Source organism: Monodon monoceros, unplaced genomic scaffold, assembly GCF_005190385.1.
Source record: "Monodon monoceros isolate NGI ecotype Baffin Bay Population unplaced genomic scaffold, NGI_Narwhal_1 Super_Scaffold_11, whole genome shotgun sequence".
Classification (NCBI taxonomy): Eukaryota; Metazoa; Chordata; class Mammalia; order Artiodactyla; family Monodontidae; genus Monodon; species Monodon monoceros.
In genome coordinates, this window is record NW_021703767.1 from 4,062,902 (window position 1) to 4,090,774 (window position 27,873).

Below are 27,873 nucleotides of genomic sequence, written 5' to 3' on the forward strand. Positions count from 1 at the left end.
AGCATGACCGCAGTCCCTGCCAGCAGGGAAGCCGCCGTCCAGCAGAGGCCACCCATGCATGGACGATGATTAACCCAACAGTGTGGGAAATGCCAGTGTGAGGGCTTCTTCCACAACACGGGGGCTTCCTGGAAGCCTTCCTGGAGGAGGAGACGTATGAATGGAGGTTTCCAGGCTGCGAGAGCAGGCTAAAGCTGGCGGGTGGGAATGGACTGGCAGGTGCCGTTGATCTGGGTGGACAAGGCTTTGCCTGAAGGAGTAGCAGGAGGTGGGGTGATGGGGGTCTGGGCCAGGCTGCTTGGGACCACGGCCAAGTCCATAGTTGGGGCTGGGTGGGGAGGAGTGGGGAGTAAGGCAACAGCCTAGGGTCAGACAAGCAAGGCCTGGCTGGGAGGGAGTTAAGGGACCGACTCTGGCCTGATCTCATCTCACCTTGGTTACATCTGTAAAGACCCTATTTCCAAATAAGGTGACATCCACAGGTACTGGGGGGTAGGACTTGGATATCGCTTTTTGGGGGGACACGGTTGGAAAGAAGCCCGCACACAGCAAGGCAGGCATAGTATCAGCTTCACCCACTCAGGACCTCTGGAGCCATGGGCAAAAACAAGAGAGTTTCCCCAGGGAACGGGGAGGGATGAGAAGCCAGCCACCACTCCGGGTGAAGAGTTGTGAAACCTCAAGAATGCAGAGCCCCAGACTTCCTTAACTTGAGACAGTGAGAAAAATCCCGAATCAAAAGCATCCAAAGAACAATGCCCCAAGCCAGTGGTGTCTTCTCCTGGTATCTCGTGTCAGGCTTGAACACGTCTAGTATCTCAGCCGCCGCCAGCACGGTGTGTGCCCGGGGCTTCCAGCGTCCTTGGGCTCCTCCCTGAAGCCACCAAAGCCACAGTTCCAGGCTCTGTGCCCAGGTCTTCCACAGCCCCGGGGACCTGGCCTGGGGCTGGCCTCGCCCACTGCACAGCAGCTTTTGTGCGGCTCCTTTTCAGCGCTCAGGGCCTGGCCCGCAAGCCTCTGCCCTCCTGTCCTGGCTGGACAGCCTGGCCTGACCACTGCCTGGCTCCACGCTGGGGAAGGGCATCAGGACCTCGTGGGTTAGAGTCCCGGCTCGGGGGAGGGGCGCTGGTAAGTCGAGGCAGCAGGAGGCCACGCCACCAGCCTCATCCCAGGTTTCAGCCCCGCTGCGCCTCTGCAGCCCCAAGAATTTGGGGAAGGTCCTGTGTTGGCTCAGTTGCTTCATCTGTAAAGTGGGTCACTAGGAACACCCTCCATGGGGCTGTGGTGGTTAAATGACACAGCGTACTAGCCCGGAGCCTGGCTCTCAACTAATGATGCTGTACCTTTCATTATTCTTGGCCTCGCTTTCCTCACTTGCATATAGAATGGAAGAGCCTCAGATCCCTTCCAGGGGCCTGTCCCTACCTGCTTCCCCACCAGGGCGGCAGTGAGTGTGTGCTCTGGCGGACAGGCGCGGCTTCTCTCCTTGTGAGAAGGTAAACGGAGGCATAGTGAACATTTTCAGAGTTTATCTGAGCAAAAGTTGATTGGAATGGGGCAGCGCCAAAACCAGCAGTGGCGAGGAGCCCTCGCAGACAGAGGCGGGGACATCGAAAGCGGGCCATTCCTGATGGGTGTAGCTGAAGGCCCAGGGGGCTGTTAGGACTGGCTGTCCTTCGGGTTTGATTTCAGAACCGGGAGGCGTTCGCAGGCTTAGATCTTGGTTTGCTTACGCAGCTGTCGAGCCGTATCTGTTTAACAGCCTCCGTGTTGGATTCATTTAACACCTGCTATGCAGGACACTCCAGTCCCCAAGGCGGCCCTGGCCCTTCCGCCTTGTGAGGACCACCCGGTCCCTCTGGGACAAGCGCCTGGCCCAGGCTGCCCTCGCGGGCTGTGACCCGGGCAGTCGCACAGGCCCCCTGTCCCCCACCGGCCAGCAGGGCGACTTCTGCACGCACCACCCTCTCCACCCGGCCGCTGTCCTAGGAAGGACACGGTGACATCTCCATCCAGGAGTGCTATGTCCCCCCAGCCCCCCGGGGCTTGTCCTGGGGGTGGGGAGGTGGCAAGAGGAGGGTGTCTGGTGCTGCCCAAAGGGCAGGGTGGCTTGAGGCTTACGTGGACACGCCCGCCCCAAGCCTGTGCGCCTCTGCCGCCCAGCCGGAGCGACTGGCTTCACACCCCCCCCAACCCAGTCGGCATGTGCTCTCGGGGTGCAGACGGCCTTTTGCAAGGGCTCCGTCTCCTGATCTCGTCCCCACCTCCCGCACCCTTCCCTGCTGATCTTGCTTTGCTCAGATGCCTCTGCCCGATGCTCATCTCTGGGGGGGGTGCGTGTGTGTGCAGGTGCAGGCCCCCTGCAGTGAGGCCTGTCTGAGGGTCCGGGGTGGTCCTGGCTCACAGGCTCACTGCGTGTCCGTCAGGGACCAGGCAGGCACCGTGCGATGGGGAGTGTCCGCAAGGACCAGCGTTGGCTTCCTGGGGCTGCTGTAGCAAAGTACCGCAGTCTGGGGGCTTAAACAGCAGAAGCCTATTCTCTCTCAGTCTGGCGGCCAGAAGCCTGAACTCGAGGTGTCAGCAGGGCTGTGCTCTCTCTGAAGCCTCAGGGGAGGATGCTGCCTTGCGTCTCCCAGATTCTGGTAGCTGCCGGCAGCCCTTGGCTTGTGGCTCCATCACTCCAGTCTCTACCTGTCTTCACACGGTCTTCTCCTCGTGCATCTGTGTGTCTACACTTTCTCACAAGGACACCAGTCGCTGCATCAGGGCCCACCCTAATCCAGCCTGACCTCATCCGAACTTGGCTACATCTAAAAAGACCCTATTTCCAAATCAGGTCACTTTCAAGGGTGCTGGGGGATAGGATCTCAGTGTATCTTTTGGGGGACACCCTTCACCCCACATCAGGACCTATGAGGGAAGGGCTCTGCTCCTTTTTAATCACGGCACATGCTCCCATCTGTTTACCACCCTCCCCTCCCCCCATCACCCTGCCACTGACCCCTCCCCTCCCAGTCCGCCCCTCCCCCCAGGCTGTCCTCAGCGACTTTGCCCACAGCCCAAGCTCAGCTCTTCCTAACCTCCCACCCTCTCCTGCCACTCAGCCGGGGGTCACACCCTTGTCCCACACTGCTCAGCTGGCTTCACCTCCGCAGGCTGGACCTTGGCCCATTCCGCCTGCTTCCTCCCCCCTCCCCCTTTCTGTCTCTCCATCCTGCCTGTGGGAGCCTGGAAGGCAAGTCGGCTGCAGCTAATTCCAAGGACGGTGCCTATGGCAGTGTTTTAACACTGGGCTGTCGATGACACATCCGCTTTGCTGGTTCCTTAAAGGGAGATGCAGAGTGGGCTGTGCACATGGACCATCCCTGCAGGACGGCCTTGTGAGGCCCCTCACAACGGAATGCAAGCAGGCCACGCACCCTGCTGGTCCCACCCACCGTTCCATCCCTCCCGTCCGTCCAGTTCCTCTAAGTACCCCCATGTGTCCCCCACAATATACCCAAAGGGACGGTCCATTCACCCCTCCCGGCATAACTCCCACTGGCTCCCAGGTCCCCTGCGATGGAGTTCGCCGTGTCCAGTGTCAGGGCCGGGTCTGAGGCCCTGCAGCACTGTCCCTGCTGCTCTCCTCCTACACTGCCCTCAGCTAAGGGCGTCGATTTCAGCTGCTATTGCCGCCAAAGAGAATTTTACTGACTCTTGTTCTTAATACAAAAATCATATAAGTTTATGCTAAATTTTTTTGAAAATCTCAGGAAAAAAGAAAACCTTTAAACCGCCTGTAACCTCACCATCCAGAAATCGCCTATAACAGATTGGCGTCTTTTCAATGTTTTCTGTAGGTAAGTGCTAGAGCCCGAATGTTTGTGTTCCCTCAACATTCAAATCTTGGGACTTCCCTGGTGGTCTGGTGGTTAAGAATCGACAGATTCTTGCAATGCAGGGGACGCTGGTTTGATCCCTGGTCGCGGAACTAAGATCCCACATGCCGCGGGGCAACTAAGCCCGCGTGCTGCAACGACAGAGCCCACGCGCTCGGGATCTCGCGGGCCGCAACTAGAGAGAAGCCCACGCACCGCAACGAAGAGCCCGCGAGGCAGAACGAAAGATCCCCCGTGCTGCAACTGAGACCTGATGCAGCCAATAAATAAATAAATAAACAAATATTAAAAAAAATTCAAACCTGGAGATCCTAGTGCCCCATGTGATGTTAGGAGGTGGGGTCTTTGGGTGGTGATTACGACCCCCGGGTGGAGCCCTCATGAAAGAAACCCCAGAGAGCACCTTGTCCTTTCCCCATGTGAGGACGCCGTGAGAAGTGTGAGGCCCGGAAGAGGACCCTCACCGACCACGCTGCACCCTCCAGGACCGGGAGAAATGAATTGCTTGTTCAACAGCTCAGGCTGTGGCATCAGCTCGGGTTACCGCAGCGGAATGAACTGAGAGAGTTAACGTGCCAGAGAGGGAGATAAACTGCAGGGTTGGGGGTTCCGCTTCGTTCACTTGATAGCACAGCACGAACGCCCCTGCGCCATCCCATCGTCTCTACGGTGATGTTTGCAGTCGCAGCCCAAGGGGGCTGAGGGCCCACCATGGGGGGCGCGGGAAGGGCTGGTGTCCCGGCTCCCCTGCCCTGCTGCAAGCAGAACGGCTTTAGGCTTTTGGTCTGGAGGCCACTGTGCAATATTTAAAATTTTTCAATAAAGCTTCTCAGTGCTAGAATATAAGGAGACCCCTGCCTTAGGTATGCCTCCGAGGCAGTCTACACTGCGAATGCATCATGAATTACCTAGCGGTCCTCTACGGGGGCACATCTTGACCACCTCTGTTTGCCAATACGCATGGCCCTGTGCGCTTCGTAAGCGGCTTCCCGTGCATCTCACTGTGAAGGAGGCCACCCTTTGTGTCAGCCATGTGCCCGTGCTGGGCGCAGGGTTCGAAGTGTGCCGGTGGCCACGGGAGGATGGGTTCCTGCACCGGAAGCGCAACAGTCAAGGGCACGTGACCTTAAGCCTTTTGATGCTGAGCCCCAGCCCCTGAGGTCATCTTAGGGTCACAAGTAGAACAAAACAAGAGGGAGAGAGAGGTAAGGGGAGAAGAAAGCCAGGGAAAGGTAAAATAAAATGGAAGAGAAATTTATCTGGGCTTGAAGGCAGAAGTGGAGGTGACGAGAGGTGAGGGGGCAGGCGGAAGAGGCTCTCGAGGTGAAAGGGGCTGAGACGCTCGTCACATGAAGCACTTTCCACGTGCTGGGCGTCGTTTAAGAGCGCCACAGAGCAGCTCCTCGAGGCTTCACCACAGTCCTGCCAGTAGATATCGTCACCTCCATCTTGTGTGCTGGGGGGCACACAGAGAGGTTGAGTGACTTGCTCAAGGTCACACAGCCAGTAGTGATGGAGCTGGGACTCGAACGCAGGGAGTCATCCTCTCGACCCCTCAGCTTGGCGTGGGGGTGGGGATGGGAGGTTTGGTGAGTGCTTGACCCTCCCCTCCCTTGTGGGAGGGACAGAGGGGCTGGGACCGCCTTGGGGTGGAGTCGGGCTGGCGAGGGGGATAACCCCACCATCACATGGTCAAACCAGACATCTCAGAGGGGCAATTTAAGGGGCTGAGGCTCTACTTTTATTTTAAAACAAACATGGACAGTCTATGTAACAGAATGACAATATTTCATGGCCTTTAAAGATAAAACATAAGTCTCTGAAGACATTCTGAACTTCCAGGAGGCGACTCAGGGCCAAAGATGCCCGAGAGGTGCCCCGAGCTTTCCCTGCATTAGGCGCGCGCAGTTCAGTGGAGAAGTTTGAGAAGTACTGACTTAACTCTCTTCATTTTAGAGTCGCAGGAACTCGCCCCAGAAATCGAGGAATTTTTCCAAGACACCTTCATGAATGACTAGTGGCTGAGCTGAGGTAGAAACCAGGATGTTTTTTTCTTTTACATTCAGCTATTTTGTGCAGTCTTCTCAGGGCTTGGCCGACTTCAAACCGGCTAACAGAGAGATGCCGGGCCCATGACCAGGCGGCCAGCACGTGACCAATCCGGGCATAGCCACTGGGGAGACCACATCCCGTCTTGCTTGGCTGCCCGGTCTGCACATGTCCCAAGGAGGGTCATCTTCTCCTATTTGACAAAAGCATTCACAGGACTCTGGGTGGAGCCGGGGGAAGGTAGCCGGGGCCTTTCACAGGGGGGACCTCTGTGCAGCCAAGCGTCTCACTTAATGAGGGGGAGTTTCATAAAAACTCTCCCCTGTGGGGCGGACCGAATAGGTCACCCCAGAACTGCCCTGTTGACATAGGGATCAAATTTAGCTGAAAGCACTTGAAAAACAGCCAGTGCAAGGAGGGTGGTCTGGACCCCCTTTTCCTCCTGAAAGTGAGAGATAAAAGTCCCCTTTGAGGGGACTTCCCTGGCAGTCCAGTGGTTAGGACTCCGCGCTTCCACTGCAGGGGCCACGGGTTTGATCCCTGGTCGGGGAACCGAGATCCCACGTGCTGTGAGGCCAAAAAACAATAACAACAACAACAACGAAAAGTCCCCTTTGAGGGTTGCCCTCCCGGCACCAGGAGGCCAGGAAGTTCTGTACAAACAGACCTCATTAGAATAGCGCTTCCCTTCCCCTTGCCTCGCCGTGTACTTAGTCACTTTTCTGCAATAGTCTCTCTGTTCAACCCGGTATAAACGCAAGTAGGTTTTGCCACTTCTTGGGGTCCTCATTGCCTTATGAAGGCTCCTGTGTCTTACACGGAATAAACCTACATGGAATAAATGTGTCTGCTTTTCTCCTGTTAATATGTCTTATGTCATTCAATTCTCAGGCCAGCTGAAGATGGAGAGATAGAGTTTGTCTTCCTACAACTGCCTGGCACTGGACACTGATAGACAGATGGACACTGGCCGGGGTGCAGGAACAGGGCCCCAGGGACCCCCATGATGCAGGACTTACCTCTTTAGGGAGGTCCCCACAGGGAGCACTTGGGGGGCCTTTGTGCAGCAGCCATCTATGGACTGGAGTATTTCAGGGACAAGAGGCCCAGCCCTACCAGCCGTCCAGCTGTCCACTGCCTCCGTTCTCAGCTCCGTCTGTCTATGAGATCGTCTCTGCCCATCAAGCAGGCCATGGGCCTCACAGTGCTCTGTGGCCCCATCACCCCTTCCGCAGACACTGGGGATTTACCATCTCTGGAGAGCGAGACCAGCTCTTGTGCTTTGTAGGTGACAGTTATTAATAAACCTGGACTGGGTTGAAGAAACGCATTTCCAACAGTGGCATATACACTCGGCAGGCACGGAGAGGGCACGGCTCTGTACGAGTTAGCTATCGCTGCCTAACAAATAAACCCAGGGCGTAGTGGCTGAGAACGACATTTATCATCTCAGTTTCCGTGGGGCGGGGATTCAGGCACGGCTGGGCTGACTCTTCGTCGGGGCTTCTCCCAAGCTTGCAGTCAAGGTGTCCGTGTGGGACCCCGGGCATCTGAAGCTCCACTGGGGTCTGCCCGCATGCAGTGCTCATCAGAAGGTAGGCTGGCTGTTGGCCAGAGTCTGCCCTAGTTCCTTGCCACGTGGACCAGAGCCTAACACAACTGCTGCTTCATTGGAGTATGCGAGCTGGGAGCACAGCAGAGAGAAGCCCTGCAGGACGGACGTCGGTCTTGAGACCTCAACACGGAAGTGACATCCTGTCATTCCTGCTGTTTTCTATTCTTTAGAAGGTAGTCACTGGAGGGATGGGTCACATAGGACATGAACGGCAAGAGGCAGAGTCATGGTTGGGGGCTGTCTTGGAGCCTGACCAGCCCCAGCACTGTGCACCGGGGTAGACTGGCTGGAAGCAGCAGCGTTGACCGACACTCACCAATTTTGTGTCGGCCTGTGCTCAGCACTTTACATCAATTACCTCCAACTTTGGGATGTCCTGCCCCGTGTCCTGTGTCACTGAACCCTGATAACAGACACTTGGAGAAGGTGAGCGACTTTCCCCCGTTGATTAATGAGGGACAAAGCCTGGTTCTGACCCAGATCATCTGGCTACACCGGCTCAATCTCCCCGCTGGCCTTGATCTTGGTCTTTCTTGAAGTTGAGGGGTTTTACTCTAAGGAGGTGGCACCGGGCACAGCTGTGAAGGAGGAGAAGGACTGGGCCTGATGACTTGGATAAAGAACATTCTCACTGGGGAAATGCCAAGTGCCAAGGTTAAGCTGCCTTGACCTGTGGGTATTTGGAGCTGAGGCAGAGGTATGTCCTTGGGCTACTGGCTCTATTCATACCTTCTGGAAACCTGTCAGGGCTGACTCTTGGCAAAGTGACCCGCAGCCTGGGTTTGCAGGTGACTGAACACCGAAGAATAAGCCAGCTGCCGTGACAACACTCCAGTGGTCCCCTCGACATGGAGCCTTTCAGAGGTGTCACCGAGACGCCCGCCTCTCGCTGGGCCACAAATGCAAGACAAACAGTTGCACAGGGACAGGGAGAAAGGCCTCGGCCTCAGCACGGCCCGTCCTGCAGGGGCCTGGCCCTCAGCGGGGCCTAGAGCTTCCTTGCTGTAGCGTCATCTCATCCAGGAACTGACGGTGCTGCGAAGGCCAGACCCGCCCACGGGCCAGATCAAGGTGTCCTTTCCTCGTCCGTGGGCCTGTCTTTCTGGCTGGGGGTCTGCATGCTGCAGACGAAAGACGAGCCCCTTAGAAGTCAGATTTCTTTCTGTTTTTCTTACTCTGGTTTAATAAGCAGGAGCGAAGAGAGAGTGCTTGGGGCCAGAAAGCCATGAGGGTGCCCTTGAGGGAGGTCACGTCGACGGGAATTTTCTCCTGGGCTGTACATCTTGTGGGTCTCCCTGTACGTAGAGCTGAAATGTCCTGAGTCAGAGCCTGTAAGACGTGAGGGTGGGTGAGCTTCCTGGGGCTGCTGTTAAGAAAGCACCTCACTCAGTACTCTGTAACGAGCTATATGGGAATAGAATCTAAAAAAAGAGTGGATGTGTGTATGTGTAGAACCGATTCACTGTGCTTTACAACAGAAACTAACACAACACTGTAACTCAACTACACTCCAATAAAAACTAATTAAAAGAAATAAACATTAGGTTCTGCTTCAATATTTAAAAAAATAAATAAACTGAGGGGTTTTAAAACAACAGAAATGTGTTCTCTCACAGTTCTGGAAGCCGGAAGTCCCAAATCGCTATCACTGTGCTGGCAAGGCGTGCCAAGGTGCCAGCAGGGCTGTGGTCCCTCCGGAGGCTCTAGGGGAGAAGCTGTTCCTCGTCTCCTGCAGCTGCTGTAGGCTGCCCGGTATCCTTGGTTTGTGGCCCCATCACATGAATCTCATCTGTGTGGTCGCATGGCCTTCTCCTCTTCTGCGTGTGTGTGTGTGAAATCTCCCTCTGCCTTCCTTTTGTAAGGCCACCTGTGAGGACATTTAGGGCCCGTGTGGATAAGCCAGGATCATCTCCTCATCTCAAGAGCTTTAGCTGAATCATATCTGCGATGTCCTTTTTTGCTGTATAAGGTCAGAGTCACAGGTTCCAGGACTTAGGAAGGACGTGGGTGTCTTTGGGGGACAATCATTCAGGCTTTCACGGATGGTGGCTGCCAGGCGGAGAGGTGCCCTTGGTGGTGCCGTCAGGCTCTGGGTGCCTGTGACCTCTGTCTCATGCTGCAGGTGGACCCAGGGACGCCTGCAAGGGAGCAGGTGTAGACTGGCGAAGTAAGCCACGGAGGACCTCAGTACACTTGAGAACACCTCGGGCTGAGGGTCCTGGGTACACTGGAGAGCACCTCAGGCTGAGGGTCTTCTCTCCACCTCCTCCGCTCCTGCTGTCACACTCTGGAGGGCCCAGGGTCCCTCCAGGGACAGAGCCCGAGGCGTGCTCCACGCTCTAGCAGCCCGCGCATGGCGACCGGAGGTCGTCGCCCTGACCCCGAGCCTCGGTTTGAGTCTGAATCCTACCAGGAGCGGGACTTCAGGGACTTTGCATCTCGAGGCTGGATCCTGTCCCCTGGGGCTGTGGTTCTCACAGCAGCTCATGAGCGCAGGTCAGCAGGGGCCTGAGAAGGAGGGGGCGGGGCGGGGCCTGCTCTGAGGGCTCACAGGCCATCAGGTTGGCCACCCTGGCCGAGGTCACTCCCTCCACGCTATGGCTCGACGTCCCAGCACAGCTGCTCTGTCACTGTCGACTCCACGGGACTCTCCCAGGGACCCACAGGGGTCAGGACCCGAGGTCCAGCCACGCTGAGCACCCTTGCTCCACAGCCTGCCCTGGTGACGGGATCGAGGGGGCAGTGATGTCACTGGCTGCTGACGCAGGCCCACTGCTGCTGCTGGGACGGCACATGGGGCTCAGGAACCCCCAGGCGGTGGTTTGGAGGAAGGATGCTGAGAGAGCCCCGCCCCCCAGTGGGGTTCCTGGAGGCACTGCTTTGAGGGGTCCACTCCCGGCCCGTGAGCTTCCCTCGCCTCTGTCCCCACTGAGACCCGGGATCCCAGGTTCCTACAGACACAGGATGCTGTCCCCCAAGCTCCCTGCTTTACCACCCCTTTACCAGTGTTCTGGGGCTGCTGTGACCGAGTGCCACAAACTGGGTGACTTTAAACGACGGGAGTTTATTGCCTCACGGTTCTGGAGGCCAGAATCCAAGATCAAGGTGTCCCTGAAACCAGTCACGGCGAGTCCTCCCAGGCATCTTCCAGCGTCTGGAGGCGGCTGGCAGTCCCTGGTGTCCTCGGCTTGTAGACGCTTCACTCCAGCCTCTGCCTCTAGGTTCCCAAGGCCTTCTCCCTCTGCGTCTGTCCGCGTTTCTTGCTTCTTTAAGGTCACTTGTTAAAGGCTTGCCCTAATCCAACATGACCTCATCTAAACTTTGTGACATCTGCAAAGAGCCTACTTCCAAACAAGGTCACGCCCACGAGTACCAGGAGTTAGGACTGCAACATCTCTTTTGGGGGACGTGATTCACCCCATAACCACCCCCGTGGGTGGGGCCACAGGCAGCGCCCCACCTGGCTGATGGCGCTATGTGAGGGGGTCTCCTGTTCATTCTTCACCGGTTTGGGGGGTAGGTTATTGTGGCCACAGCTGCCTGTCATCAGCTCCAAGAGGTGTGTGGACAGATCTGCCATTTCAGTAAACAAAGGATGTTGTGGCCATCGGGCTGTCAGCCACTGCAGCCACCAGAGACTGTGCATTCTGAGGGGATTCAGGACGGAGAAAAGCAGGATACTGGCCCCAGATCATTAAGGTGCACATCAAAGGAATGATTTCCATGAGCCCAGACTCCTGCATCTTCCCTTATACAGAAAAACCCTAAATTCATTAACTTGAGATGTCTGTTTTTTCTTTAATTAACAGTAATCTTTTGATGTTCCAACTACCTGGTTTTTTTTGCAAAAACTCCTGTATAACAGCATATATGTGTATATATACATCACTTTGCTGTACACCTGTACACCTGAAAGTAACACAACATTGTAAATTAACTATACTTTAATTTTTTTTAAAAGTTTTAAAAAAAGGTTAAAGAAAAACCACTCCTATATACCCTGGCTCCTCCCTGACCTCTTTGGAGCAGTTTCTCAGGGCTATCTGAGAGACTGCCTCCTGGGCTTGAGTCCTCAGAAAGTCCACCAAATAAAACATAATTCTTAACTTTCAGGTTCTGTATTTTTTTTTCAGTCGACAGGCAGCATGATGGAAATGCCAGGATTTTACCCAGAAGGGAATCAAGACTCCGGTGGAGAAAACAAGGAAAACAGACAAACTAATGCAGGGATCCCAGTGTATACTTGGGGTTTTGGTCATCTGACCAAAAGGGTCAAAGTTGACACCCTGCAAACATATTAGAATATCACAGAAATGATCAGAAACACCAGCCTGAAATTTGAGGAGAGCAGACGTGAACTGCTCCCAAGTTCAAACCTTTTTCGACGGGGCTCTGCAGCGTCCCTCCACTGTCATCTAAATCCAAATTCTGATTTGTTATTTTTTCAGGGTCCTCCCTACTCCAATACAGCAGATTATTTTAAATAGCAAAGCATGATGTAGACAACAGCGTGGACTGCAAACAGGAGGTTGATGGCCACCATAGCAACTCATTCTGCTAATAGGTCTACGTCACAAACGAGACGTATGAGGAAAAAGCAGGAAACAAAGCTATACCAACAATATAGCCACATCTTTATAACAAGAAGAAGCAAACTCTTCTCCACCCCCAACAACATACGCACGCAATACAGAAAAAGACTTTTTAAAAAACGCACCAAAATCTCAACAGTGGTTCCCACTGTAGGGAGTGTGGAGGTGGGGTCAGTTCTTTCCCTCCCTTTTTATAGGAACTCTGACTGGCAGGGTTGAAGAAATCCTTGAGGTTTGTCCCGAGCCCTGGGCAAGCACGACTCTTGACCTCCGTTGAGGCTGTCGACTGCAAAAAAGTGCACAACCTAAAAGTTGAGAATTATGTTTTATGTGGCGGACGTACTGAGAACTTCAAGCCAGGGACACAGCCTCCCAGATGCTCTGAGGGACTGATCTGAAGAGATCAAGGAGGTGCCAGGATGTATAGGAGTTTTTGCAACAAAAACTAGGTAGTTGGAACATCAAAAGATTACTGTTAATTAAAGAAAAACAGACACCTCAAGTTAATGATCTCTCTGTAAGGGAAGATGCAGGAGTCTGGGCTCATGGAAATCATTCCTTTGATGTGAACCTTAACGACCCAGGGCCAGTGTCCTGCTTTTCTCCGTCCTGAATCCCCTCAGGATGCACTGTCTCCGGTAGCCGCAGTAGCTGATGGCTTGATGGCCGCGACATCCTTTGTTTACTGAAATGGCAGGCGACATTCCTCGTCCACAAGCCCAGGACCATGAGTTATGTGAATGCGCCTGACATCTCCTCTGTGTGAACAAGTGGGTGGCTTTTTTTTTTTTCTCCTTGTGCCAATTTACTATGGGAGGACAGCAGCCAAAGGGCATACCTTAAAGTTTCCAAGATACCTGAGTCTCAGGGTAAGCAAAGCTTATCTAGGATTATTTACCTGGTGATAGAAACAGCTCTTTGAAAAGTCTTTCTACCACTGTGTCAACAGTACTGAGTTAAAATGTAAATTATTAACACATTCTTATACAAAAAGACACAGAAGGCCCATTAATGGTATATCATAGTTACCTACACGATATTATTTTCCAGGTGCTTAATATACTTACAAAGCATAAAGGCTATAACTGTCAAGGGAGGGAGGCCAGCAAAGATCGCGTTTGCTGTGCAGCTTTGCAGATTAGAAAGTAAATGGAATGGCTCATATTTCAAAGACTTTTCTCAGCACCCATTGTCCTCTTGCCCAAGGAATCTTGTAGGTTTAGGAAGAAAGATTCTTTCTGAGAACTGAAAAATCTCCTATGGGCCAGACCCCATCCCAAAGCCAGGCCAGAAGTCCCTTTTCTGCCCCTTGGTGACTTTATAGAACTCGTTTTTCTCTAAGGCTGGTTGTCGCCTCCCCAGTGCGTGTGCTAATAATCAACCAGAGTTAAGTGTCACAGGAGCGGAACAGAATAGTCCAAGGACGTCATTGCCCCTCTCCAGTTGCTAGGCAACGCCTCCTTCGCGGAGATGGACAAAACAGGTTGGGGGAGATACCAGAAAAGAAGCCTTCTTATTCCAGGTCAGCCCCACTGCCCCCTGGAAGGGGACAAGACAGGGGAGCCTCTCTCGGGGCCACCCACTCAAGAGGCATCGTTGTCCCCTCTTCCCCTGCGTCCTCAATTCAATGGAAGAGAACTTGAAGCCCCTGGGTGCGGCTGGTGTGTGTTACCAAGTGTAATCCCGAGGGGAATTCTTCCATGCCCGCCGTCTCATCCTCCGCCATCAGCTGGTTACTGCCGGGACGGCCCGAGTGGGCGGCGACGGGCTCCATCAGTTTACTGGATTCCAACTGAGAAATGTCGCTCAACCATGGGGAGGTTGGCGATCTCCCGATTCACTGACTGCAGGTTGCAGACATTTGCAGTGGCTGTCAACCAGGTGGGATGCTGCTGCAACCCCTTTCCCAGGTTTTTACAGTCAGTTCATTGCACCGTCTAAAAGAGTCCCCAGAGCAGGAGGCAGGGCAGGAGATGGAAGATGTGATCAGCCTTTGGACAGGCCGACACAGACCAGGTTTTGGACTCCATCAAGCTCTGCTGTGTATACACTGACTGCAGCCTGGGACAGGGATCTTTCCAGGTCCTTTCCACTTCCTTTGAAAAGTGGATATTTTCTCCTAGGAATCAGCCCAACAGAAATGCTTGCGCAGAGATATGCGTGACGGTGTTTATGACCACATTGTAATAGCAACAACAGCAAAAAACGGAGACTAGACGAAGGTGATTAATAGAGGAATGCCGTTATTTCTGCATATCTGTGTAATGAAATACTACTCAGGCATTAAGAAGAACGAGGTAGATCTATGTGTGTGGAGGTGGGAAGAAGCCCTTGATATTTTACCAAGGGGAGCAAATTGATTAAGTATAAGTACATTACAAAAAGCTGTGTGTGTATAGATAGACATGTGTCTATTGTGAATGAATAATTTTGCCTTCCATATCAGTAAACAAAAGATGTTGCAGCCATCAAGCCATCACATTACAGCAGCTGGGATGGTGAGCCCTGAGGGAACTCGGGATGGAGACCAACGGGTTGCCCACTGCCCACCTCTCAGCCAGGGGAGCCACCCGCAGCTGTGCACCCTGTGGGGATTTGGGATGGAGAAAAGCAGGAGACTGGTCCGAGAGAGCTGAGGTGCACATCAAAGGAATGATTTCAGTGAGCCCAGACTCTTGCATCTTCCCATACATAGAAAAGCGCTAAATTCCTTAACTTGAGATGTCTGATTTTCTTTAATTAACAGTAATCTTTTGATGTTCCGACTACCTGCTCTTTGCTGCAAAAACTCCTACATATCCTGGCTCCCCCCTCGCCTCTTCGGAGCGGTCCCTCAGCGTGATCTGAGATGCGGTGTCCCAGGCTTGAAGTATGCAGCATGTCCACCAAATAAAACATAATTCTCGACTTTCAAGTTGTGCATTTTTTCCAGTCAACACGATTAGACTCATGTAATATATATACTATGAGCATTTACACAAGTTTGAAATACTGAGTTGTAAACAGTGGTTAACTGATACCTATTCTATTCAATTTATTCTGATTGTCTTAAAAAAAGACATTTAAAGTGCTGGTTTTTTCAGATCAGAATCCAGACAGGGCTCACACAGAACACGTGGGTGTTGCTTCTCTTAAGTCCCTTCTGATTGACAGCAATTCTTACGGCGTGTGTTTGTTAAGGAAACTCAGTTATTTGTCCTGAAGAGTTTTCCACATTCTGGATTAGGTTGTTTGTGTCTTTAGATGTTCTTTAAGATAATCCTCCATCTCCTGTATTTCTTGCAGAATGGGAGATCTGTGGGTAGGCTGAAATGCAGGTTCAACTCCTTTGGCGAGAATACTTCACAGGAGTTGTGTGCTTCCAAGGGTATGACATCAAAAGGTAGATGCTGTCTGGGTGCCTCGGTTTGGGGACTGCTGTCATCCCTGGGATGGCTGCTGTCAGCCTGTTCCCCGCCAGCCTTTCAGCTCGGTTTCAGCAGCCACTGAGAATCTGGGCTTAGATCTATCATGTCACTGGGCATTGCAAGGTGGCGGTTATCTAAGTTTATCACCCCTTCTACATTTATAACCTGGAATTCTTCTATAAAGAACTTTCCTTCCACCCCTATTTGGTTACCCTAAAATACTCTTTTTCCAGGAAAGTCCAGATACATGATTTATTCTGTCCTTTTAATCAATTTTCAGAATAATTTTTGGTTTCCTAGTAACCTCTATAGATCTCTAATTATATACATACATGTTTATAAACTATATATATGCTCATATATATATATTTTATGTATATGTATATATTTATATGCATAAAATCTTGTGTATTTTATGCACTTAAGGATTTTTATATAATTGGTGTGTTTCACTCTATAGCAGGAGTTATTCTTTTGGAGGATGAAATTACTCCTCCTTCAGTGCGCATCAGTGGGAGCCCCTTCAGGTTGGCTCCTGTGTCCTGTTGATATAATCTCAGTAGTCCTTGAGAGCTTCCTTGCTTGGGGGCTCAAGGTGTCCCAGACTCCTTAAGCTCATTTCCTGCCCCAGTAGCCTACCTTTCTTTCAGGGAGCACCTGGTCCTTTTTAGTGGGAAATGAGATTTAGCAACCACATGCGAGATCCTGGGGCACTCATTGCTACAGGGCTGCCATTGCTTCCAGGTCCTTTGCTGCAGACAGAGGTGCCCAGACATTAGGTTTATTAGGGAGCTCTCTCAGGATCAACATCTGTGGAGGCGAGGGTCTTTTGGAGCTGTCCTGAGCTGGGACGCCAGCCCAGGTCTTTATTATCCTGGACCAGTTATTAGATGTGAGTTTCCCTGAAAAGGCAGTCTGACCGTGGTCAAGACTATCGCCTTCAGCTGACGCAACTCCCAGAAAGTGATAAGCGATATCGAACAACTGCCTTCTAACTTTTCTAATTCTTTCAGCTGTGTCTAATATTTTGTTTAACTGAGTTTTTAATTTCCATGACTTGACTTTTTATTCCTAGAAGTTCTATTTGTTTCTCCTGAAGTCTGTTTCTTTCTTCTATTTTAAGAGACTATCACTCTGCTTTCATAATTCTCTCTTTTATTTCTTTAAACAAAAGTAAATAATTAAAGCTAAATGTTTTTCCTCTTATGGTCACCATGCTGTACACTGCATCCCCAGGACTTACTTGTTTTATAAACGGACGTTCTTACCTTTTGATCCCCTTTACCCATTTTGCCCACCCGTCTCCCCGCCTCTGACAATCACCAATCTCTTCTCTGTATCTATGAGTTTTGTTTCTTCCTTAGATTCCACATAGAAGTGAGATCATACAGTATTTGTCTTTCTTTGTCTCACTTAGTTCACTACTCATGGTTATTTTAAACTTTCATTCCGACAGCTCCAACATCTGGGTCATTTTCAGTCTAGTTGTGTTGATTGCTTTGTCTGTTGACAATAGATTGATTTTTCCCTGCTTTTCTGTATATCTATTAGTTTTCTTGAATAACAGATATTATGTGTTGATTTAAATGGGCATAAACAATGTTTCCTTCTGGGAATGGGTATGTCTCGTCTCTTCTTCTGTCAGGTCATCGGTGCGAGAGGAGGTTTGAATCTACTTGCTTTGACCTTGGATTGGGTTTTATTATTATTTGAGGACCTTCAGGGTACCAGCAACTTCAGATTCCTTGTGGGGACCTGTGCCTTGTGCTCAGCGTGATCTGAGATGCGGTGTCCCAGGCTTGAAGTGTGCAGCATGTCCACCAAATAAAACATAATTCTCGACTTTCAAGTTGTGCATTTTTTCCAGTCAACTCTATCAGACTTATGTAATATATATACTATGAGCATTTACACAAGTTTGCTTCTCCATTTGCAAGGGTTGGGGAGCAGAGCGATTTCACTCTGTCCTACATTTCCAGCTGTCCTACGTGTCTGGCACACAGAAGGGACCTCTACATGCATCTGCCTTTCCCTGGCGGAGAACGATGCTGCTCAGGCATCTGTGCTGGCCAGGCTGGAACCAGGGGGCAGGGAAGGGTCTCTGGTCCTGGCCCAGGGTCAGCCTTGGCAGGCCCTGTGTGCCTGGGGCTTGGGGATGAGGCTTTCTCAGACTTCTGCCTCTTCTCCCTGGGATGGCCGGACCCCCTTTTGTGTGTGTGTGGTGGGTTTGTGTGAATGTTTCCAGCCCTCCCTGTATAGACATCCTTTAGGCACCAGGTGGGACCCTGGACCCAGGCCTGTTTCCTGTGCCCCACTCAGAGGGAGGGGAAATCCTTCCCCATCCACAATGTGAGTCTCGAGTGGTGGACATGAGGACACACCTTCCCCCACCCTCCACCCACCAAGGACCTTCAGCTGAGCCATTGGGAAGAGGGCTCTTTGAGGAGGGTCTTCCGTGCTTGTGATTTGTATATACATTCAGGAAGGAAGCTTCAAAAATATGTGAAGCTAAAACAGGGGGACAGGCTGCATTGAGAAAGCATGGTTTATTTGGCTCACATGGGGCATGGTTTCCTGCTGGAGACAGAGGAGGACCCCAGGGACCAGGGCTTCCCAGGGGGAATGCGTCAGCTCACGGAAGGGCCCAGATCATCCTGCCACCTCCTCGCCCGAGTTCAGAGGGTTGGCTGAGCGTGCTTGTCGTCTGCCACATGCAGAACCTGGAGGCCCACCGAGGACTCGTGCCGGGAGGGGTACAGGTGTGACCCCGTCTGCGCTGGGAGCAGCTGAGAGGAGCCTCGTGATCAGAGGCCGGAAGGGATGCTAGGGGGGTGGGTCTGCAGAGCAGGGTGGGGCGGGAGGGCTGACGGCACACAGAGGAATGGCAGGAGGAGGCCACGTGCACAGGCTTGTAGCTCACGGGTATACACATGGCAGGCTTGCGGCTCACGGGCACGTATACAACTGGCTTGCAGCTCACGGGCATGCCGGTCGCCTGGCAGGGGCTGGACGTGCAGCAGGACGGCTGGCAGGAGCTGGGCACGCGGCAGGCAGCCTGGCAGCCCGAGGGGCAGCTGGTGTGGCACACGGTGGCGTGGGGCTGGGCTGGTGTCGGGAGGAGGGTGGTGATGTCTGCAGGCTGCCTCCCTGGGGGCCTTTATACCCGGGCCGTGGGCGTCCCAGCGACACAGAAGCACAGCTGTTGACTTCCTCGTGGCTGCTGTCATCGTGCTTCCCCAGCATCTTATTATCCTGGGACGTGCTTCCCTGTGCTGTTCTCCACCATAAACTAGTTTGGCTTTGAGGCCAGTTCCTCCTTCTGCAAACAGGATGTTCTGGTTTGCCTTCCCGTGGGGTTTGTGGTGTTTCTCCAGGCCATCGCTGTGCACAGAGCACCCCAGGATCCACTCAGAGTGCGGTACCCTTTTACTCCTTTTTATCTCATGCCGTCAATGAAGACTTTGAGGCCGTCATGTATTTTGAGTTTTTATCTCGCACAGGAAAACATTGAAGGAGGAGTCTGCAAACTGCCGTCTGTGAGACAAGTCTGTCCTGCTGCTTTTGTGTGAATGAAGTTCTCTGGGGCACAGACATGTCTGTGCATTTAGTGTGTCTAAGGCTGCTTTTCCCCGACAACGCTGAGTCGTTGTGAGTGAGACGGTGTGGCTGCAAAGCCTCTGCCCTTTACAGAAAGTTTGCCAGCTCTGCCTTACGTCATCGTACAAGAACTGATTTGTTCATGCAACAGATTATGCTCTGGGCAGGCAACAGAGATGTCCGGCCTCATGAGCTTTCCAGGGCGATGAATAAATAGAAAATGAATGCATGGAATCATTCCGGGGGGCGCCGAGGCCTGGAAAGGAAAGCAGGTTCAGCAGACAGAAGTGGGTGCTGGTGAGTGGTCTGGGGGTCTCAGGGAGGCAGTGATGCTGAACTGGAACTAGGTGCAGTGAAGGGTCAGGGACGGTGCTCCAGGCTGTGGCAGTCAAGGGGCTGTGAGGACCCTGCTGCAGAAACCGGCGTGTTCCAGGAGCAGCATGAGGTGCTAGGGAATGGGTGCAGAGGGACTGGCTCAGATCATGGATGGAAGACGAAAGATTCGGTGAGTTGAAGACACATCAGTAGAAAGAATCCAATCTGAAGAAGAGGCACAAAGAGTCAAGAAAAATGAAGAGGGCCTATGAGACCATATCAGAAGGGCTAACACGCAAGGAATTTCAACCCAAGAAGGAGAAGAGAATGACATTGAAGCCTAAGAATATTTTGAAGAAATACTGGACAAAATCCCCAAATCTGATTTTAAAATATTCCAGTTTACAGATCCAAGAATCTCAGACCACCCCTAAGGTCCCAGCACCGTTAGGCACAATGGAAAGACCATGGATTCCAGAGTGAGGCTGGGCAGCCTCAATGCCTGCTTCTCCGTTTGCAGTGGTGAGAACGTGCACACGTCCTGGGATCCTTCCAGATCTTCCTGATTGAACATCTGTGCAGATCCTGCCCTTGAATGGTGGCAGGATTGATAATTGATCAGTTACGAGAGAGTCCACGTAAAATGCTTAGCTCAGCTCTGGCACAAAGCTGGAACCCCGCCGTTACGATTATGGCCATAACGTGGCCACAGCCCCCAGTGAGGCGCCCGACCCTGAGGGAGAACCTTCTGGATCACTGAGTTTCCAAATCGCAATGGGGGACGCTGGTGCGGTGAGTGTGACTCTGCTTCTGTGGACAAAGGACAGGATGTTTAACCTGGGGAGGGCCTTGAAAATCATGAAGTGGGGCCCCTGTCCCCAACTGATGGCCTTTCCCCATCCAACCCAGGCTCCGATTCCAGAAATCACAGGGCCGCTGGGTCACCGTCAGCCTCCGGCTGAGAAGGAGCTTCCTGCACTGAATCACTGCCACTGGAAACCCCAGGAAGAGACCCGAGGGGGGGACGAGGAGGAAAGACAACAGGCCGCTACGAGGAAGACACCCGGGTGCCGCATGGCCAGGACGCCACAGCCCAGTATGAAGGCTGCCCCGGGGAAGGAGCCTCTGGACCAGCCCTGTCCTCTGCCCTGACCGCACCCAGCCCCACGCCACCGTGTGCCACGCCAGCTGCTCTGAGGGCTGCCAGCTGGCCTCCTGTGTGCCCAGCTTCTGCCAGGCTTCTTGCCATGTGCCTTTGAGCCACAAGCCTGCTGTGTGTGTGCCCGTGAGCTGCAAGCCCATTGTGTGTGTGGCCCCCTCCTGTCAGGCCTCCGGGTACTTCTAGCTCTCCTGCCCTGCCCTGGGTGCCCGAGCATGGGAAGGCGGCCGGCCTCTTGGCAGAGGGGCGAGCTCCCAGCGCTCAGCCCAAGGAACCCCACTCTGTCCCCTGAACTTACGAGATCAGTCCTTACCCTGCTCTGCGTGGATTGAGGGCAAGCCACTTCCTGAACTGACCCCTTTTAGGTGAAAAGGTCTTCTGCTCAGCAACTGATATGTGGTGCCCCGCGTCCCCCCACCTGGAGTCTAAATGGAAACGAGATGTTCCACTGGCAAGCAGGGCTCCTCTGCCTCCTGATGGGTGGGAAAGAGCCTCGAGGGGACCTTCCGTGGTCCCCCAGAGATGCCCACGGCCCGACCCCAAGACTGTGATGCGTCCCCTCACACGGCAAAGAGATTTTGCCGATGGGAGTAAAGTAAGGGTCTTGTGATGGGGGATGGTCCTGAGTCATCCGGGTGGGACTTGGGAGAGGGGCCGGGGAGACTCGGCCACAGAAGGGGAGGCCGCGGGAAGAGGGAAGCCAGACGCTAGGCCACGAGCTGAGGATGTGGTGCCTCCGGCTGAAAGACACGAGGGTCAGACTCTGCCCGGAGCCTGCGGCGAGAAGCGGGCAGCCCACATGGTGACTGTGGCCCGTGAGACTCACTCCCGATTTGGCCTCCACAGCTGTGGGGTGACACTTTGTGTTGTCTCAGCCACGTGTCCCTGGCACTTGTTAGGGCAGCCGCAGGACAGTCCAGCTTCTTGACGGCACAGCCTTGGACTTCCACCCTCCCTCCGTGGTCCTGCCAGCTGCACCATCAGTGCCGGGGGGACGAAGGGAAGGAGGGGAGCCACTCGGGGCTGCGGAGCCAGCTCCCCTCGCCCTGCTGTGCGGTCTTGGAGCCCATTTTTCCTCGGGGGCCCTTCCTGCTGGGCGATGGGACCCTCAGCCCCCAGCCGGGGGAGGAAGCCCTTCCAGCGGGTCCTTGCCCTTCTCTGGCGCTCGCTGTAGCTGATATCTCTGCCCAGGTCTGTCCCGCTCCAGGCTCTCTCCCCTGGCCTGAGCCGGCCCTGTCCTCTCTCCCACGCGTGGGGACTCTCAGACCACCCTGCCCCTGAGCATCCGGCGCAGATTCTGGGCACCTTGGCACCGGGCAGTTTTGGGCCTCCCTGCAGGGGACTCTATCACGCTCCTGGTGACCCCCTGGGAGCCCCTCCTTTGCCTGCAGAGGACATAACTGCCCCAGTCCCTCCTCCTCAGGAGGGTGAGGGGACATGGCACAGCTTTCTCCAGGGATGGCTCTTGACCCCGGCAGGCACGGGCCTGGACCCGTGACACACAGACCCCCTCCTGGCTTCTCCACCCTGTCTAGGGGGCTGGAGTTGGGGAGGGGCTGGGGTAACGTCCAGGGATGCAAAGTACACAGACTGGCGACTGTCTTTTTTTATTGTTTTTTCTTTCATAATTTAAATTTTGCTGGTTGTTTTGAGGATCAGTACACAGACATTTCAATTTGTAGACAATTCTTAACGTATGTACCAAAAATCTAAAAAATCGTCGTTGTGATTCTTTTCTGAACAGTTATTCCAGTGACTGTCCAGCCTAAAATGTGGAGGCAATTTTCCTTGACGGGATATCAAGTACCAATATCTTCAAATACTGATATGCTGTTACATCGGAAGTCCCACTATTTCACAATTTATTTTTTATTTTTTTATTTTTGTTAGCTTCTGCTTTATTACAAAGTGAATCAGTTATACATATACATATGTTCCCATATCTCCTCCCTCTTGCGTCTCCCTCCCTCCCACCCTCCCTATCCCACCCCTCTAGGGGATCACAAAGCACCGAGCTGATCTCCCTGTGCTATGTGGCTGCTTCCCGCTAGCTATCTATTTTACGTTTGGTCCACTATTTCACAATTTAATATCACATACACTACATACTCAAATTGTCAATCGTTCACAGCACATTAACAAAGTTACTAGAAGAACTGGACTGTCACGACCAAAGATGTTACAGAGTGCGCAAAATTCTGCCCAGGAGAGCCAAGATCAAGGGGTGAGTGGTTTGCTTTAGGAAACAATTCTACCAAAAACAACGCGGGAAGAGAAGTAACTTAAAGTGTTCAAGACATCAAATGCGCAACTGACTCCAAATTGCCATGTAGTATGCTTTGTATTATAGGATATAAAAGCTACCTCCCAACTGTGGAATGTTAAGCTGACACCCAAGACAATCAAAGCCTCCCATATTCAATATCCCACTGTTTCCTCGTTGTACCAAAAAATAAACAGCAAGTGGTTTCACCCCTTAAGAAAAGACATTCACCTTCCTTCCGCGCCGACAGTGCTCTCTCAGACATGGTGAGCATTCCTAAAACCCACCAGCCCCACAAAGAGACACAGTACAAGGGCAAGGATTCTCTGTGTGCCCAGGGACAGCGGCGTCCTGACAGAAGCAGAGTGGCTATGGTGGGCAGACTGAGCCGATTTTCCGGAAAAAGGCTAAAACTACAAAGAAGATTGTGCTGAGGCTTGAATGCGTTGAGCCCAACTGCAGATCTAAGAGAATGCTGGCTCTTAAGAGATGCAGGCATTTTGAACTGGGAAGAGATAAGAAGAGAAAGGGCCAAGGGATCCAGTTCTCAGCCTCATATTTTGTTTTATTATGAAGACAATAAAAACTTGAGACTGTTTACTTCATTTAGCTTCAGTTGGTTTTTTTTTTTTTTTTTCAGAGCGAGCGCCTGCCTCTCTTACTTGTGGCCTCTCCTGTTGCGACTCCGGACGCGCAGGCTCAGCGGCCATGGCTCACGGGCCCAGCCGCTCCGCGGCATGTGGGATCTTCCCGGACCGGGGCATGAACCCGTGTCCCCTGCATCGGCAGGCGGACTCTCAACCACTGCGCCACCAGGGAAGCCCTCAACTGGTTTTCTTGGAAGGGAAATAAACTAGTGCCATCCATAAAATTCTCCTTGGGAAACTAAAAAAAAAAAGGAATTTACTCTTAAAAAAAGTGGGATGAGGTAGGATTCCCTCCTTTTTAAGAAATGTTTCTAGAGCTACTAAAAAACTTGCACTTACAAAATAGTTGATAAAAATATTCCTTTGGATTGTACAAGAAGGGAGACAGGGACCACTGATAGGACTGGGTGTGTGTGATATTAATCAGACTTGGCTTCTTCCTCTCCTCCTTCATCAGAGGGCAGGCTGTCCTCGTTTTTAGTTTCTCCGTTTTCTGCAGGTAAGTCTCCTTTAGTCTCTTGGTTAGCCCCTTCAGCCTGTTTTCCCTTTGCTCCCCTTTTCCCTTTTGTTTGCACTTTTTTTGGCTGAAGATAAGTTCTTTCCAGCCACTTTTTTGACTTCGTTTCCACTTTTGCAGGAGGCGTTTTAGCTGACAACCTCGCCGATCTCCTCTCGAGCTCCTGCTTCACCACTGCCTCAGGGGAGCTGACCTTCCTCTTGGGCATCATGGCTGCAGGGCCAGCGCGTGCCGGGTGCCTGCGGGCTGTGGTGCAGGGGGAGCCTCTGCAAAGCTGGGCTGCCTGGCCGCTGCCAGGGTACTCTCTTAAACAGCACACATGTATGGTCTCCCGGCGTGGAGGCCAGAATTGGAGATCAGGGTGTGGGCAGGGCTGGTCCCTTCCCAGGGCGGCGAGGGAGAATCCATCCCCTCTTCCGGCTCCTGGCGTTTGTTTGCTGGCGTCTCTGGGGTTCCTCAGCTCGTACAGGCATCACCCCGATCTCTGCCTTCACCCTCACAACATCTTCCCTCTGCTTTTGCCTCTGTGTCCAGAGTTTCCTTTTTTTTTTTTTTGATAAAGACACCGCCATATGTCTTTGGATTAGGGCGCACCCCACTGGCCTCATTTTAACATGATCACATCTGTAAGGACATCATTTCCAACTAAGGTCACATTCAGAGGTATTGGGAGTTAGGACTTCAACATATCTTTGTGGGGGGACACAATTCAACCCGCCAGAGGGGCAGCTCAAAGCTGCAAGACGAGTCCAGCCCCTCCTTCGTGCACCCGCGTGGCCGCGCCGCCGTTCCCCTTGTCCTGTGACATCTGACCTCTTGGTTCCTGAGGAACCAGGAGAGTCCAATTTGAGAATCCCACCTCACTTGACACCTGACGAGCTCACTGTGCACAGAGGCCCCACTCGTGTCCGGAATCACGGCAATTATGGGAGGAAGGTGCAGGCCTACATGTGGGATGGCCCAGAAAGTGCTGGCTCAGCCTCCGTGGTGTGAACGCGGGCCCCTCAGGAGCAAGGACACTGGGGCCGTCCTGGGGAGGGGGTTGAGGGTATGCCCAGAGAAGGCACCATCCCCAAGAGAAGGAAGCTCTTGCCACAGTAGGGTGCCGGTGGGGAGCTCTTTGGGAACGAAGAAATAATCCAAGGAGTGCCATCAGGGCATCCTTCCTGTTGGAAGGCACATATCTAGAAACTTCCATCACTGTGATGTCACATGATCATGAGGGTGTGAAGTGCAGAAGGAATTCTTAGAGTACCCACTACTCCAGCACTTTCTCACCATGCTTGCTTTCAAACCAAACCTCCCTGCCAGGCCTGTTTAGTTTCACCTGTATCCAAGCCAGGCCATTTTATGTCACCTCCTGGCCTTTCCGACGCCCTCCCGGACACCCCCAGGGTGTCACCTGCGCTGTCCACCAGGCAGGGGAGAAAGGCTTCGCGGGTTGCTCTTGTTTCATGGGATGACTTTGAGGGTGGTAACTCTCCGTGTCTTAGTCACATGGATGATAGATGTGTCACGGTGACAGAGGAGCTCACCTGAGATCTGGAGGCTCTCAGAGGATTTAGAATTGTCGTTTTGTTACAAACATGTTCTAAACAAGCTCTCCAAAGTAGAGACCTGGATGTCTTTAACCGATTCTCTCCTTCCGGGTCTGCGCTGTGGCCTGACCGGCGTGGACACCCACAGCGCCAGCAGTCAGCCTGTTTTCTGCTTGGTGTCACTTGGTGCACATGCGGCCACGTGTCCTGCTCGTGTTGTCCATGGCGACACTGCTGTCCTGTCAGGAACCCCGAAGACGCCCTGCTCATCCTTCTGATGGACGATTTAGTGTCCCTGTGGGTTGTGGGTTCTGATTTCCACGTGTGTCAACATCCCTGTACTTCACTTTTCTTGGGTTGGGGTGAAGTGGAACCTTCTCTATGTCTTTTAACTCTTTGTGCTATGCAGAGTCCATCAAGGCCTTTGTCCATTGTCCATAAGGAGATGGTTATATTTTCTTAAAACTTGAATGAACAGGTAAAGGGTACAGGTCTTGAATAAACTGGGGCAAGAGATTTAAGAGCTGAGGCAGGTTTGCAATCTGGCCATTTCCTGTTTAAAGATCCTCTTCGGGTTTTGCTCTGTCCCCTCTTCCCTGGATGGAGCTGAGCTGGGGTGGGGGCGGAGCCCCCTGGGAGGTGCCTTCAATTCCTGGTCGCTCCTGCCTGGCCTCCACTGTTCTGCTCCTACGGACCCCATCAGCCTGCTCGTGACTGGGGGATAAGTAGGGTGCCGGATGCTGACATCATCAGTCTGACTGCTGCCCATTTGACTCCAGAGCTAGTGGTCCACTGAGACTGCAGGCTCATCCTCCCCGCTGTCTTGAGGGTTTGTTCACAAGGTGCCTTTTTTGCTCTGTGCCTTCTCACTCAGGCCTTGAAATCTTGAGTAGAACGAGTGATGTCTGAACCGACCCTGCACCGCCCTCGGGGCCCACAGGAACTCGTACGCAGACCAGTATGCAGGCAGGCCTCCTCTGGGTGGGCACCTCCCTCCAATGGTGCTAGTCCTGGACTCTCAGATCCCAACCCAACAGGGTTTCTGCAGCTCCCCACGTACATTTAACCTGCACAGGCAGGGGGGTGGGCATGGGAGGAGCCCAGGGCCTGCTCAGGGTCCGAACCTTCTGCCCCCACGCCCGTCTCCCTTGCCGGCTTTGGGGAGGGTGGGCCCTGGGGTAGGAAGGGACACAGAGCGTGCAGATGACACGCGCTTTCAGATCCTGTGGTCTTTCAGCTGCTTGAACTCGGATTTGAGACTATGTCTTTGAGGAGGACACAGTGTTTTATTGATGATAGCAGCTAACCTTTGTCACATGGGATTCAAGCTGCCAACCCGCAGAGGAGGCACCCAGGGCCCGCAGTCCACCCTGGTCGAGGGGTCTGTGGGATGGACGGCAGGTTCAAATCCCTCTAGGCAACCACTGAGTGTCAAGCGATGGGGAGAGGGGAGGTCCTGGTGCCAGCAGAGGGGCAGGGGCTCCCGAGAGACAGCAGCTTGTGGGGGGCAGACGATCCAGCCGGTCAGCAGCAGGACGTGCCCGAGGCGGGGACGCAGCAGGCGGGGCAGCAGGTGGGGCGGCAGAGCAGGGACACGGAGGAGGAGGGTCTGCGGCAGGACGAGCGGCAGGGGGTGGGCTGGCAGCACGAGGGGGCTGAGCAGGGGGCGCCTCACAGCACACGGGCTCGCAGCAAGCAGGTGTGCGGCAGAGGGGCACACGGCAGGCCTGCTGGCAGGGGGAGCAGGTGCGCCCCCTGGCTGGCAGCTAGACTGCCGGCGGCACGAGGCCGTGCAGGGGCCGGTGCAGGCTGGTTGGCAGCAGGGTCTGGACACGCAGCTCACTGGAGCGCAGACGAGGGTCAGGCAGGGGGCCGGGGCGCAGCCGCTGGGGGCGCGGCAGGGGGGAATCGCAGCAGCTCTCTGGGCAGTCGTCCACCTGCCAGCAGGAGCCGGTGCAGGAACCGGGCAGGCAGAGCCGCTGCCGTAGCTCTGGGCGCTGGAGCACACGGACAGGGTGGACGCGGCCATGGTGTGGCAGGGGGGCTGAAGGAGGGTGTGAGTGTGTGTGAGGTGCTGGGGATATCCGCTTTTATCCCCCACCCCCACCCCAGGGTGTGCGCGTGGCCCCAGCAGGAGGCTCCCACGCCTGCCCTTCCTTGCTGATGTTTGGAGCTGTTGCACGAGCCCCTCATTAGGGCTGCTGTGTTTTCTACAATCAGCTTTTACTCATTAAACTTGTGAGTATGTTGCAAGAATCTGTTTTCTCATCTGTTCTTTGGCTCCAGAAAGCTT

General features: G+C 53.4%; 2 pseudogenes; both read right to left on the reverse strand.

The window, feature by feature from the left end:
* Window positions 1-188: 188 nt before the first annotated feature.
* On the reverse strand, window positions 189-27,609 carry LOC114890765 (annotated as a pseudogene).
* On the reverse strand, window positions 23,945-24,250 carry LOC114890979 (annotated as a pseudogene).
* Window positions 27,610-27,873: the final 264 nt, after the last annotated feature.